Below are 12,727 nucleotides of genomic sequence, written 5' to 3'. Positions count from 1 at the left end.
GGTCATCTGGTCCCTGATATTTGGGCTGCTTGCTTCACCAGGGTTCTTTTAATCTATGAAATGGGAAGGATTTGTCAAAATGACCTCTAACTGTAAAATCTTTAAAAAGCTGGCCCAAACAGCTAAATGCAAAACAACACCTTAAAGAGACACATATCAGCAAAGAAGGTTTACAGAATTGCGGGGCTTGGATGTCAGAATCTCTGTAATTGAGATAAGCTAGAGAGAATCACTGAGGATAAAATAACCTGGGATACAGCTCTGACCTAGCCCAGGGACATAGACATCTCCATTAGACTCTCTGGGCTGCAGATGCTCCATCTGTAAAGTGAGGGGATTTAAACAGTCAACTTCTAGGGCCTTGTTAGCACTGACAAACACGACACTGTAACCTACCTGCTTTCTTTTAAACATAGGAAATCAAAACAGACCAACTTGCCCCATGTCAGCTAGCTATCAGGTCTCCCAATTTCTAATACAGTGCTCTTTCTACTTCACTATACTTCCCTCCACTAAACAGAATCTGCTTCACATACAACTCCACTAAGACAAACAAGATGAGTTTATGCCAATGGTTCTTATCATTAAATGCCATTCACTACAAAACTGAAACCAAATGGTTCCCCATAAAGCTGACCTCGTTTTATGACAAAGCTACCATTGAATGATGTCAGAGTTTTTACCGAAAACACCTGGCCTCAACCAATTCTTGCCTCTGATAAAGGCAAGTCACAATTGTTCATTCATTACTACAGGGGAGCCCGTGAGTTCTGAAGAACATGATAGATGCCATCAAATATACAGAAAAAGAGCATCACGTCCCTTCTAACTTCCCCCTAAAATTTACAGTGAACAACCTGATGAGGAGAACTATGATGGAAAAAAATGCTCATGAGCCTTTCTGAAAATCTGAGAGTCCACAGTTCCCAATCCTTTAACTTTCTCAAGAGCCCCAGTCATGTGGAAGGCATGCGATGGGATTTTCTCAATGAACAAATCAGACTTAAATCCCCCACCACCACCCACGCTCAAGATGAGGTTATTATTGTCTTATTTCATGGTGGTTCATTTTATCACCAAGTTTAAATGGGACCAAAAAAGCAATTACTCTTTCAACTGCACACGTAGCTCATAATCTAGGCAGTCTACCCTTCGGTGTATGCGTAAAAGAATCATGCAAACAAAAAAAGTTCTCCCGTGTCCTATTATGTCTTTTATAAATCCTAAGATCATTGTCCAAGTTATCCAAAAAGGTTATACCAGTAAACAATGACAGGGTGACTCTTCTTTCGAAACAAGAGTCTCTCATCTTCAGTGTAATTGTTCTGATGAATTTGGGACTTCTTTCAGTTTCCTGCACTGTGCAGGACCCCTTCAGCCAACATTTGGTCTTCTGAATTTTCAGATGAATAATCGTAAACGTTCACTCACCCTTTTGGCCAGCAGGCATCACATCCGTCCGTTCATGGTTGACAGCAAATCAGACAAGGGATTGAAGCCCTCACCATTGCCCAAATGTTTCGTTCGGAAACTGGAATTGTCAGCAAAAGCTCCTGGGACACTGCAATACAAAATTTTTGGTTTTTTTTTTTTACACATAGCTAAGATGTAACTTCTAAAACCACCACTTCCTTAAACTTGAAAACAGCACGACACACATAGAATCTAGAGGTAGGGGTAAAGACCTTTCAAACGAGGGTATGTCAATATATCAAGTGTGATGTTGTAAAATATGAACCGGAAATAATGTTTTGAAAGATACAGTTACCAATTACTTCAACACATACCCTGAAAGGTTGTTGTTTATTGCAGACTTTGTGCCAAATATTTTATGTATTTTGGCGTTACAAAAATATTTTTTGTCCAATTATCAAGTGCCCAGGTAACAATCAGCTGCTTTTGGCTCAAATCTGACATGGATAAATGTGTTGATTCCTATTAAATAACTCTCTTTTCCAGAAGATACAAATATATGAAAATAAAATTATTTCAAACATAACAGTGAACATCCAAACTGGGAAGAGAGGTAACCGTAATCATTTTCCTCCAAAATAATTCTACAAATGTTGATGAATTACATAAGGAGCAAGACTCAGAGATATTTCCATCAAGAGAAAACATACTACATAACGTGTAGACATCCAAGTGGAGAAGCCTGAATTCCGGACCCAGTATTGTCATCAATCACTTGTGTGGCTCCAGGAAAGCCATTTAAGGCCTCAGGATCCCAGTTCTTTAATCTGCAAGGTCAGGTCATTAACTGATGCTCTCCACATCCCTTCTTCCTTCTCTGCATCTTTGTCTTTTTGGCTAAAGCACACTTGTTCCAAATAACCTAAACTATTAGCTTCTCCTTTAAGCTTCTGGATTAAAAAGGTTTTTACCACAAATCACTCCTATGTTGATCTGCCATCAACACCAGAGCTGAGCTGTGGGCAGAGGGTCGTGCATCTGAGCAGAAGAATTCTCACCCCGGTGCTAGTGCCAAGCTTTGGTGCACCTGCGCCCTCGACAGCTGACAACTTGCACTGGGTACCCCAGGAAGGCTTCCATTCCCCTCCCAAGAGTACGGCTCCAACTCCTATGGAAATGTGCCCGCGTGTCCCATAGATGAGCGTTTCTCAAACTTTAGTACGCGGAGGAGTAATGTGAAGAGCAACTTGAAGAGCCTTTTAAAATACAGACTCCTGGGCCCCATCCCCACAGACGCTGAGTCATTGGTCTGGAATTGGGCCTGAGATTCTGTATTTCTACCAAAGTACCAAAGAAGGTGGATACTGCCAATCACAGCTTGTGTCCAAATGATAAAGCCCCGTCGTCCAAACTTCAAGGAGCCTTGAGACCCAAGAAGCATTTCCAAGGCTCACGGAAGCTCTGCAAAGCTAAGAAGTCGACATCACGTAGCAAAAAGAAAGGGGCTGGGCTTCCCTGGTGGCGCAGTGGTTGAGAGTCCGCCTGCCGATGCAGGGGACGCGGGTTCGTGCCCCGGTCCGGGAAGATCCCACATGCCGCGGAGCGGCTGGGCCCGTGAGCCGTGGCCGCTGAGCCTGCGCGTCCGGAGCCTGTGCTCCGCAACGGGAGAGGCCACAACAGAGACAGGCCTGCGTACCGAAAAAAAAAAAAAGAGCAAAAAAAAAAAAAAAAAAGAAAGGGGCTGAGAATGCTCACCATCTTTAGGACAAAATCTTTTTCTTTCTCTGGCCTAGAAGACGCTGCATAATCTGGTCACTTGCTGCTTCTCGGACACTGCTACCAGCCACCAACTCCACACCCACGTACAACATGGATGCGGTGGCCTCCCTTCCATTTCAAGCAAGCCAAGGGTTTTCCTGCCTCAGGCCTGGTGCACTGGCTTTCCCAGCTACCTGGAACGCCACGATCTTCCTCCTCACACAAGTGGCTCCTTCTCTTCACAGGGTTTTAGGGGCAAAGGCCACTTCAAGAAGGCTGTCCCACCTACCCACTTAAGCTAGGTGCCCAGTCACTCTAATTACATCATCCTATTTGCTTTCCCCACGGCCCTTATCATCACCTATAAACTTTTCTCATTTATTCACTTGTCCCCTCCACTAGGCTATGAACTCCACACGATAAGGAAACGTCTCTGTTGGGTTCACCACTGTCCTCCCAAAATTCAGAAGAATGCTGGGCTCACAGCAGCCGCTCAATACAGACTGAGTCAACAAACGAATCAACAGGTGAAAGAATTAATTCCTCAGCATCCTCTAAACGTACAACTGCCATTTACGGAAAACTCATGCTGTATTGCATATTGTTTTCAAGTATTTTACAACAGGTATTTCATTTAATTCTATTCTTACCACCAAGTTCCTAGTAGAGACTCTTACGTGCAGGTAAGAAAACTGAGGCGCAGAGGGCTTTAATAACCTGCCCAAGATTACACAGCTACAGGGGCTCGACTCCACACAGGCTGAGCTCACAAGGAATCCGTACTTCTCCAGCCAATACACGAAATACAAACATTGTGTGTGCCTACCTTGCACTAGACACTCTTCTGACTGCAGCCTGCCTGAGTGAGTTTTGCTTGCGAGGCCTTGTAGAGGATACTGAACCTTTCCGACCTGAGCTTCCTTGTTCATGTGGGGAAAGCTAAGGCGTCCCACAATGACCAGGCAGAGAAGGCAAGTGAACGAGGCAGGCCAGGTATAAGGTACAGGGAGTGAGGAGGGAGGCAGCAGACTGGAGGCCCCGGGCTTTCTCGGCTAAGAGGGCCGTCAGTGGCTCCACAAGCCCATTATTGCCACGTGGCGACATGAACCCAGGGCTACAGGAGCTTTCAATTCCACAAACAAAGGGAGAAATCCACATGACTATTTTGTGAAATTTCCTCATTTTTCAAAGACAGCAGCTAATGTTTTATAATAGTACACATTAAGAAAAGAAAAGGAAAAGAACCCTTGCAACCCATGTAACAAATTATGGCTAGGGTCATGCCACGGCTCAGGTCTGCAATTCTACAGGGATTCAGAAGCACAGAGAGGCTGCACAAGTGGAAACAGGAAAACACTGTAGGTATGTGGGCAGTTAAGGGCTTTATTTATTTATGGCTGTGTCGGGTCTTCGTTTCTGTGCGAGGGCTTTCTCCAGTTGCGGCAGGCGGGGCCCGCTCTTCATCGCGGTGCGCGGGCCTCTCACTATGGCGGCCTCTCGTTGCGGAGCACGGGCTCCAGACGTGCAGGCTCAGTAGCTGTGGCTCACGGGCCCGGTTGCTCCGCGGCACGTGGGATCCTCCCAGACCAGGGCTCGAACCCGTGTCCCCTGCATTGGCAGGCGGATTCTCAACCACTGCACCACCAGGGAAGCCCAGGTAAGGGCTTTTGAGAGCAATTATCTTGGGCAAGTTCTGGAACGAACTGGAAGATGGGGTGAAAAAGGGATCCCATCAAATCAGGACATCACGGTCAAAGGCTTACAGGCAGATGAAACAGGCAAGACACACTGAAGACCAGCAGTGAGGAGGGAGGAAGCACGCTTGTGTTCAGCGTGGGAGCAGCGTGTGGCTGCTAGCTAAGATGTATGTTGGTCCATCAACACTTAAGAGTATCATTAGTGCTGTCCGGTTTGGCTTCCTAAAACATTACAGTCCTCAGGCATATCCAAAAATAAAGGACAAACTATCACCGTGGTGCGTGGAAGTTTTCTGGTTTTGTTTGTGTGTTTTGTTAAGAATCCAACTGACCCAATACGGAATTCCATCTCCACTGAGCTCTATAACTTTAACCAAAATACTGTATGAATGATATACACTGTAGTTTTTGTATGGACTTATAGTATATTTACTATAAATACACTCCCTATATACACATACATATAATACATACATACACATATACAAAAATACAAGCTCTATAACTCTAACCAAAATACTATATAAACTATAGATACTATAGTTTTTAACATGCATTTATAGTATATACACTATGAAATACATACTACATATATACACACTACAATACATGCACATATACTATAAAATATAAGCTGTATAACTCTAACCAAAATACCACAAACTATATACTATACTATAGCTTTTTAGGTGTTCATAGTACATATACTATAAAATACATAGCATATACATCTATATAATACATGCATATATACTACAAAATCAAGTTCTATAACTCTAACCAAACTCTGACCTCTAGAAATGAAAAACATAGCAACTGAAATTTAAAAGGAAAAAAAAAAGAAACCCACCAGAAGAGAAGATAGTATCCAAATAAATTATCCAGAACACTGCCCAGAGGCAAAAACTATCTACCTAGAATTGTATGCCCAGAAAAATTACCTTTCAAAAATGAGGGTGAAATAAAGATCTTTTCAGACAAACAAAAGTTTATCACCTCTCTACAAGGACATTCGGAAAGATGCATTTCAGACCCAAAGAAAAGGATTTTAGGAAGAAGGTTGCTTGATCTAAGAAGGAAGGGGGAGCCAAAATAATGGAGAACTTTGGAGTAAATGAAAAGTGAATGCTTTAAAATGACATGCAGGTCTCAAAATTAAAAAAAAAAAAAAAAAAGTCTGGCAACACCATCACTTGCTTCCCAGCTAGGCTTACTCGTTCACACTGGCTGTCAATCACCAGGTCCCGGACTGCAGACCTGATATGGGCACCAGCTTGAAACGCAGACTCCTGCCCAGAGATCATCAATCTGCATTTCTGCCCGATACTCCAGGGAACTGTGGTGAAGTTGCACCCTTGCCTCTGCTCTGAAGAGTGCTGTGCCACTGCAGGGCCAGGAATCCAGTGAGCTCCAGGGGCTGAGCCTGGGGAGGTCCAGACTGACACGCCAGCCGGCCTTTGTTCTTTTCCACTTCACTTACAGCCCCGGAGAGCACCTTGGCCCAGTGGGTCAGCAGCAACCCTGCCTCAAACCTGCTAGTCAGGAGCTGCAATAAATTAAAAGCCCATTAAAATATTTTAGAGAAAAGCCTAGAAGTGCTGAAGCATTAATTGTGCCATATTCAATCTGTTTTCCCGGAGATTTGAAAAGCCAGATTACCATCTTGGGGGTCATTAGAAAGAATGAAGCTTTCTCCTTTTTCAATTTACATATTTAAAAATGCATAGATCCTTCCAGTGGCTACTACAACAGGCTTTCCAAGTCCGGCGGTGGCCACTCCCGCCTCTAACCAAAGAGAAAGAAGCCTGGGGTGCCTGGGGTCTTGCCTGGTGTTTTCAAGTAAGGAATCAAAACTTAGGGCCTGTGGTTGCAAAACAGCTCCAGGAAAACAGGTAGAGGCAGCCACAAAACAACAGTGCTGTTTTCTTGTTTTGTTCTCCCCTCTTTATTTTTCCCTGCAGCAATCCTTGCTCAGCACAAGTCTGCAGGGAGCTGGAAAGAGCAGCTGTGGTTCCCTGAGGCCAAGACCTAGCAATCAAGTTGTTTACCAAACACTGCCAGGCACTGGGGAAAACAACAACAGCACAGGCAGCATTTGCATCTGTTTTTTCAAAAACAACCTCCAAAGTCTGGGCCCTGCCGGGTACTTCCTGGCATGGCTGAGAGGAGCACTTGGAAATTAAAGGCATGAACTGCCTGGGGTATGAGCCCCCACGGCCTACATGTCATCCATTATTCCATTTCTTTTGAAGAGTGCCTATCCGAAAAATAAAAAGGACTGGGAGTGTGCAGAGTTTCCAAGCAGGAGATGCAAACAGACAACACGCTCATCGCTGGCATTTCCAAGCAAGATAATAGTGGCCATTTTAGCAAACTGGCATACTTTGCTGGCCATCCAACACCTCAAGACATCCAGCTGTGGTTCTCAATCTTGAACGAGCCCCAAAATGTCTGGGAGGGCTAAGAAAACACAGATTGCTGGGCCCCTCCCCTGGAGTGTCTCATTCAGTAGGTACAGGGCGGGGCCTGAAAAATCTCCAGAACGCTCCCACGGGACGCTGGCGCTACCGGTCCAGGCACCACGCTTTGGGAAGTAAAGCTAGATGCTCCCTTACCATCCTGAAGATCTGGGGCCTCTGGTCCCACATTAACCTTTCCCATGCATCTGGCAGTGTCATACCCAAAGGGCAAATGGACCGGATGGTTTTCCTTTCGTTCCTCCAGATCTTCCCATCGGCGTGCTGCCCCAACCCTCCACCTTGCTCTGTGTGTCCTGGAAGCCCCCTCCCCCCCCCCCGTGTGCATGCATCAACAGATACCCTTGTCTTCTGGCTTCCAGCTGGTTCAACCAATGGAGGTCTCATCTCCGGAGGACAGAGAAGATGGGGCACCGGAGGTTGACTATGAAGGATCACAGCTCCTGCCAGGCAGTCCTCTCCCTACAGCTACTGTATCCAGGTGCCCCTCACCCTCTGTCCTCTCAGACCTAGGAAAGGGACAAGCCACCTATTTCCTACCAGGACCCTGACACAAAACTCAAATTGAGCGGCTTCTCCACTAGATTTCCCTTGGCTTGAGAATGCTATATCTGGAATTTTTTAGGCCCGCACAACATAAATAAGTATACGTGTACATACACACTCACGCACACACAAATACACATGTACATATGATTAGACATATATACATACATACACATCTTTATAGATTTCTTCATGTAGCTCCATCAGATAGGTCAGGAGACCTGGGAGGACACGGCCAAGGCCATCCCATGGGGTTTGCACCTGTGTTCCTTCAGGTCCCTGAGCCACAGGAAGAGCGAGCCCACTCTAATCCCTTACACAACCTGATAGGAAGGGGAGCCTTTGTGAGAGCTTCCATCCTTCTCTAATTTACTAACTTAGTTTCTCCTTTGTTGCAAATAGCACCAAAATAGAAAGAGAACAGAAGTGGGTGGAGCAGGCTCCATCACCAACTCCTGTGAATAACTTTCTGACAATGCTGAACCCAGTTCAAAAAGCACATCGGCTGCGGAAAAGGGTGTGTGTTGTCAGCTCACAAATAAAATGCCAATCTGCCTCAATTAATAAGGCTTGGAGAAGAAGAACAAATAATACTTCTGTTTTTAAAATAATCGTAACCTCAAATGTACCCTAGATAGGCATCTATCTGAACAGCTAAGTTCTACAGTTCCAGTCAAAATGGTCACCCAGATGTAACCAAACGGGTCACCACAGCAACATCTGTGGCTTCAGTGGGCCCACTGGAGTTCATTTCAATTAAGTTCCCTACAACTAATCACTATTACTTTTACTTAACTTTCACTAATAAGATTTCTTTCAACTCACCAGAGGACTTACTGATATCTCTGTTCAAAAACACGTTCTTAAGTAAACCCATTAGATTAATTAGAACACAGGGGGAATATGGTGTCTGTGTAATTACTCTTCTCCTTCACTGAGGCTTAACCAGAAGCCTGTTTTGTTTGTTTATTGCTCTTCGTCACTAAAAATCCCCTAAACATTCCATTTAAAACTTGAAGGCTGGCCCTCCCGCTGCATCTGTCTGCCTCTCCCCATCTCCCCAGTTAAGAATCCAGCTTCTGTCTGAACCCCGCCAAAGACAATGAGTGACTTAACTGTCACCCCCTCTTCAAGGAGTAGATGGTACCCTCATCCTGTTGCCTCCCGGCCATTCTAGAATCCCATTTCATCCTTCATCTTGGCTCCAGTGCTCACTTCTTCCCATGGCCCTCCGAGACCAACATCACGAACAATCCGGAGACTTTCCTTTTTCCTTAAAGATGTCCCTTTCACCTTTCCCAGAAGTCATTCACTCAATATCCCTTGACCTCAGGCAAACAAAGAAGGAAGAGTTGGCCTTTCTTTAGTTCCCTTTCTTAGAGCCAAGTTCTGGCTCTGCTAACAGTCTACCTCGCCTGCCATCTACCCCCAAGGAGAACACCACTGTCCCTCCCCACTGTGATTCCCTGATCCTTAAAAACCCTTCTTCTGATGACCATATGTGAGGGGACCACTGCTCCCAACCCAGCCACATGGCTTTTGCCTCTAAATGTCAAGGATGCTCTTCTACACCTTTCTCAGATGTTTTAGTATCTGGTTCACAATTTCGGTCTACATCCCTTCACTGTGGCCACTTCTATCGACCTCAACAGCCATGAAGATGGTCCTTCCGACAGCCTGGTCAAGGCTGACATCAGACCTGGTACACATAAGGTACCACTCAAAAAAAAAAAAAAAATCCTTCACTGAGTGAATACACACCTGGTTATCTTAACTTTCCTACCCTAAAACCTTCCAGTCTATTTGAGAAGCAGTATAGGGCAGCAGTTGAGAGCACAGGCTACGGAACAGACTTCTCACATCCCATCCTAGCTATGCTACTTGCTAGCTATAACCTTGGGCAAATTCCTCCATACCTGAAAATTGGGGTATCTGCCCATAAGAGTAAAGGGCTCATTAAGTGCTGATTAACCAGAACCACTGGCTCTACAGCCCAGGGCATGGCCAAAACTTGGATCTCACCATCCCTTAGAAATGCTCCACATGGAAGGAAGACCTTAATTCTGAAATTCACTAACAACCTCCCACAGAGCCACCTGGGACTGGGCCCTCTCTCCTGAATTTGCTCCCGGCCTGCACGGAGACAAGGCACCGTCCCTCAAGTCCTTAACTCTTTGCCACACGCACAATTTGTCACCCCCTTCTAACCTTCCTCTCTTTTACAGCATCCAAGGCTCACTCCATGTACCCTGAAAACCCCTGTATCACTCAGGATGCCCCTGTCTTTTCTACCAACTTCCTGCTCAAGCCCTTTGGTTCCTTCACCAGAGCGATCTGGGTAAGGCCAGGCTTGGGTGTAATTCATGGTTTATACCCTGTATGTCTACACTACAGTGCCCAGGACACAGAAGGTCATTACATGTGATATTAATCTGGGTTCTTTCAGGGAGCCAGGAAGATTCCCCGTAAGCCTACTTGGCACTCTACCTATGACAAGTTGCTATTTAAGAAACACGGGAACTCCAGGCTCAATTTCACAAATAACCTTCCACTGGTGGTTCAGTCCAGGGGCACAAAATACAAACCTTCCATCCTCATTGGCAAACTGGGCTGAGCTAAGAGAGCAGGGCTTAAACAGGGGAGCCGCCTACTGGCAGGGCGAGCGGTGTCTCTGTCCTTGAGGCCCAGGGGAGCCCCAGTTGCTCCCGGGGAGAACAGTCAAGTGAGCAGAGTGCTGGCTGCCACCTGGGCTCTTTATAAGGCTTTTGTGGGTAAACATGTTTACTTTCTTCTCATTGGCTGGGCTTATCGTGATCAAGTATTTTGTTTTGAGACTTGCTCTATAAACATGTTTACTTGGAGGGGAGAGCTTGCTGATAGCTGGTACACTTGTTTTTCGCACTTTTCAATTCAGAACATATTTTTCACAGCCCGTGGTGAACAACTCAAGGTGGTAAACAAATGATATTATTTCATCTTCACTCTAGAGAGGTGATCCCTGTGCATCCGCCCGCCCAAAAGCTGGAAGTGGCTTGTGGGTAACCAAGGCTCTCAATTAGATGAGAACAAGAATCACATTCATAGTGATGACGCTACTAACAAGAAACTTATCACTGTAATTTGTGACAATGGCGGGTTGTGCAGAAGGAGGGAGAGGAGCAAACCCAAGCCTCAGTTTCCCCGGCGGTAACGTTCTGTGGGAAGTGACAGACCACAGTGAAACCAGAGGTGCTCTGGTTTCATGAATGGATGGGATCCATATTTTCTGTGAGAACTTAACGATTACATAATCGGCACACATAGCTGATATGGGGGAAGGATAAAACAACTTTTTTTAAAATGAAGAAACCAACTAGGTCACAATATTAACCGCAATTCTTCGAGATGCCTTGTCCAATGGTGATTTCCACCGGTTTCATAATTAAGAAAAAGGTAGTGGCTTCCACTGTAAAAAGGAATAGTCCTCCATTAGTGGAAAGGGACGAAAAAAATTTTAAAAAGAATAAAAAGGGGGGAAAAAAGGAAAATAACTTTTGAAAAAAAAAACAATGGTCTTAAACTAGGGCTTATGAGTGCTGTTTACAGGAGTCACTCTGTGGGATGAAGCACCCAGTCCCACCACAGCAGCGCCAAAGCTCTCTTCTAGAGAATTCTATGGCTCCCAATATTCCAACCAGAAACAAAAGCCTTCTTAACCACAGGCCTTTGAGGTGAAATAGAGATGACTTAAAGGAATAAAAACAGAGGCCAAACTCTTTGCTCAAACAAATAATACCAGCCCTGCCCCTGCCCCCGACCCTCAAGTCATCTTCTAAGCTCATGCCCAATTTGAAGAAGTCAAAAAACAACAACAGCAAAGTTAAAACTGTTAGAGCATAATAAAATAAACATCCTCATTTACTAAGTGATATTCTTTCATCCTGTATGTTACTATAGGGAGGCAAAGTAACCCCGTAAAGCACCTTATCCGTCCCCCACGATGGATACTGTACAGAACACACAGATATCAAGAGAACAAACACACTGAACAGACTTCTTTTCCAAGGCTACAATGTGATTCAGGGATACGGTGAACGGGGGATCGGGAGGAGGGGCCAAGGGCGTCTTGAGGCAGCCACCATCCCTGACATTGAGATTGCCTCTCCACTCAAGGAAGGAGACCCAAAACGAATAGCTGCCCAGATAATTTTAGCAGGAGGGCAATAAGACCCAGGGGGGTGGGTGCTGGATGACCAATCTGTAGGAAGAACAAACCTTGTCCTGGCTTCGCCAACTGTTGGAGAACCTCTGTGAGTCAATGACTGTGTCAGAGCCTGGCTCTCCCTTTCTAAAAACTGACAGCATCGAACCCCCCCTTTGTGAACCATCCCATTTCACAATTTTATGCCTTGGTCTCAAATGGTAAACGTCACTTCAGGGGACAACCAACAAGTCCAGGCTCCACAATCCAATCGGTAACAATACTTGCAGTGCTTTCCAACAACCCGCAAAGGCATCCAAGCTCCCACAACTGGAGGAGCAGAAATGGAATTTCAAGTCAATGTGATGCTGGCTGGTGACGCGTCATCAGCATACTTCAGCTTTCAGTTGTCTGAGCAGACAGCTGACTCAGCGGGGATACGGTTACCCAGCCAGCCACCTCCATCTGACCCACAGCCTCAAAGTAATCTGTCTTCCACCTCAAAAGAAAACAAAAAAGTTGAATGACTAATGAAATGACTGAAAAAGAACTTCCAGTTAATTCTTACAAAATAAAAATAATAATTATCGGGACGTCCCTGGTGACGCAGTGGTTAAGGATCCGCCCGCCGACGCAGGGGACACGGGTTCGATCCC

The 12,727-nt window shown here is 45.3% G+C and overlaps 1 protein-coding gene across 11 annotated transcripts in view; it reads right to left on the bottom strand.

Moving 5' to 3' along the window:
- The window catches only part of FOXP1 (forkhead box P1), a 602,646-nt gene that overhangs the window by 508,205 nt on the left and 81,714 nt on the right, over positions 1-12,727 (bottom strand). For 10 of the 11 annotated variants that reach the window (XR_010842504.1, XM_067043615.1, XM_067043616.1 and 7 more), the window contains one exon: positions 1,432-1,561. The gene's annotated coding sequence lies outside the window, so the exon portion shown is untranslated. Of the gene's footprint in view, positions 1-1,431; positions 1,562-10,476; positions 10,615-12,727 lie in introns of those variants that run through there. The other variant, XM_067043619.1, reaches the window with a different exon arrangement.

The sequence above is a fragment of the Kogia breviceps genome, chromosome 10, assembly GCF_026419965.1.
Source record: "Kogia breviceps isolate mKogBre1 chromosome 10, mKogBre1 haplotype 1, whole genome shotgun sequence".
NCBI classification, from domain to species: domain Eukaryota; kingdom Metazoa; phylum Chordata; class Mammalia; order Artiodactyla; family Physeteridae; genus Kogia; species Kogia breviceps.
The sequence above is the reverse complement of the archived record's forward strand: the minus strand, read 5'-3'. Positions and strand labels throughout refer to the sequence as shown.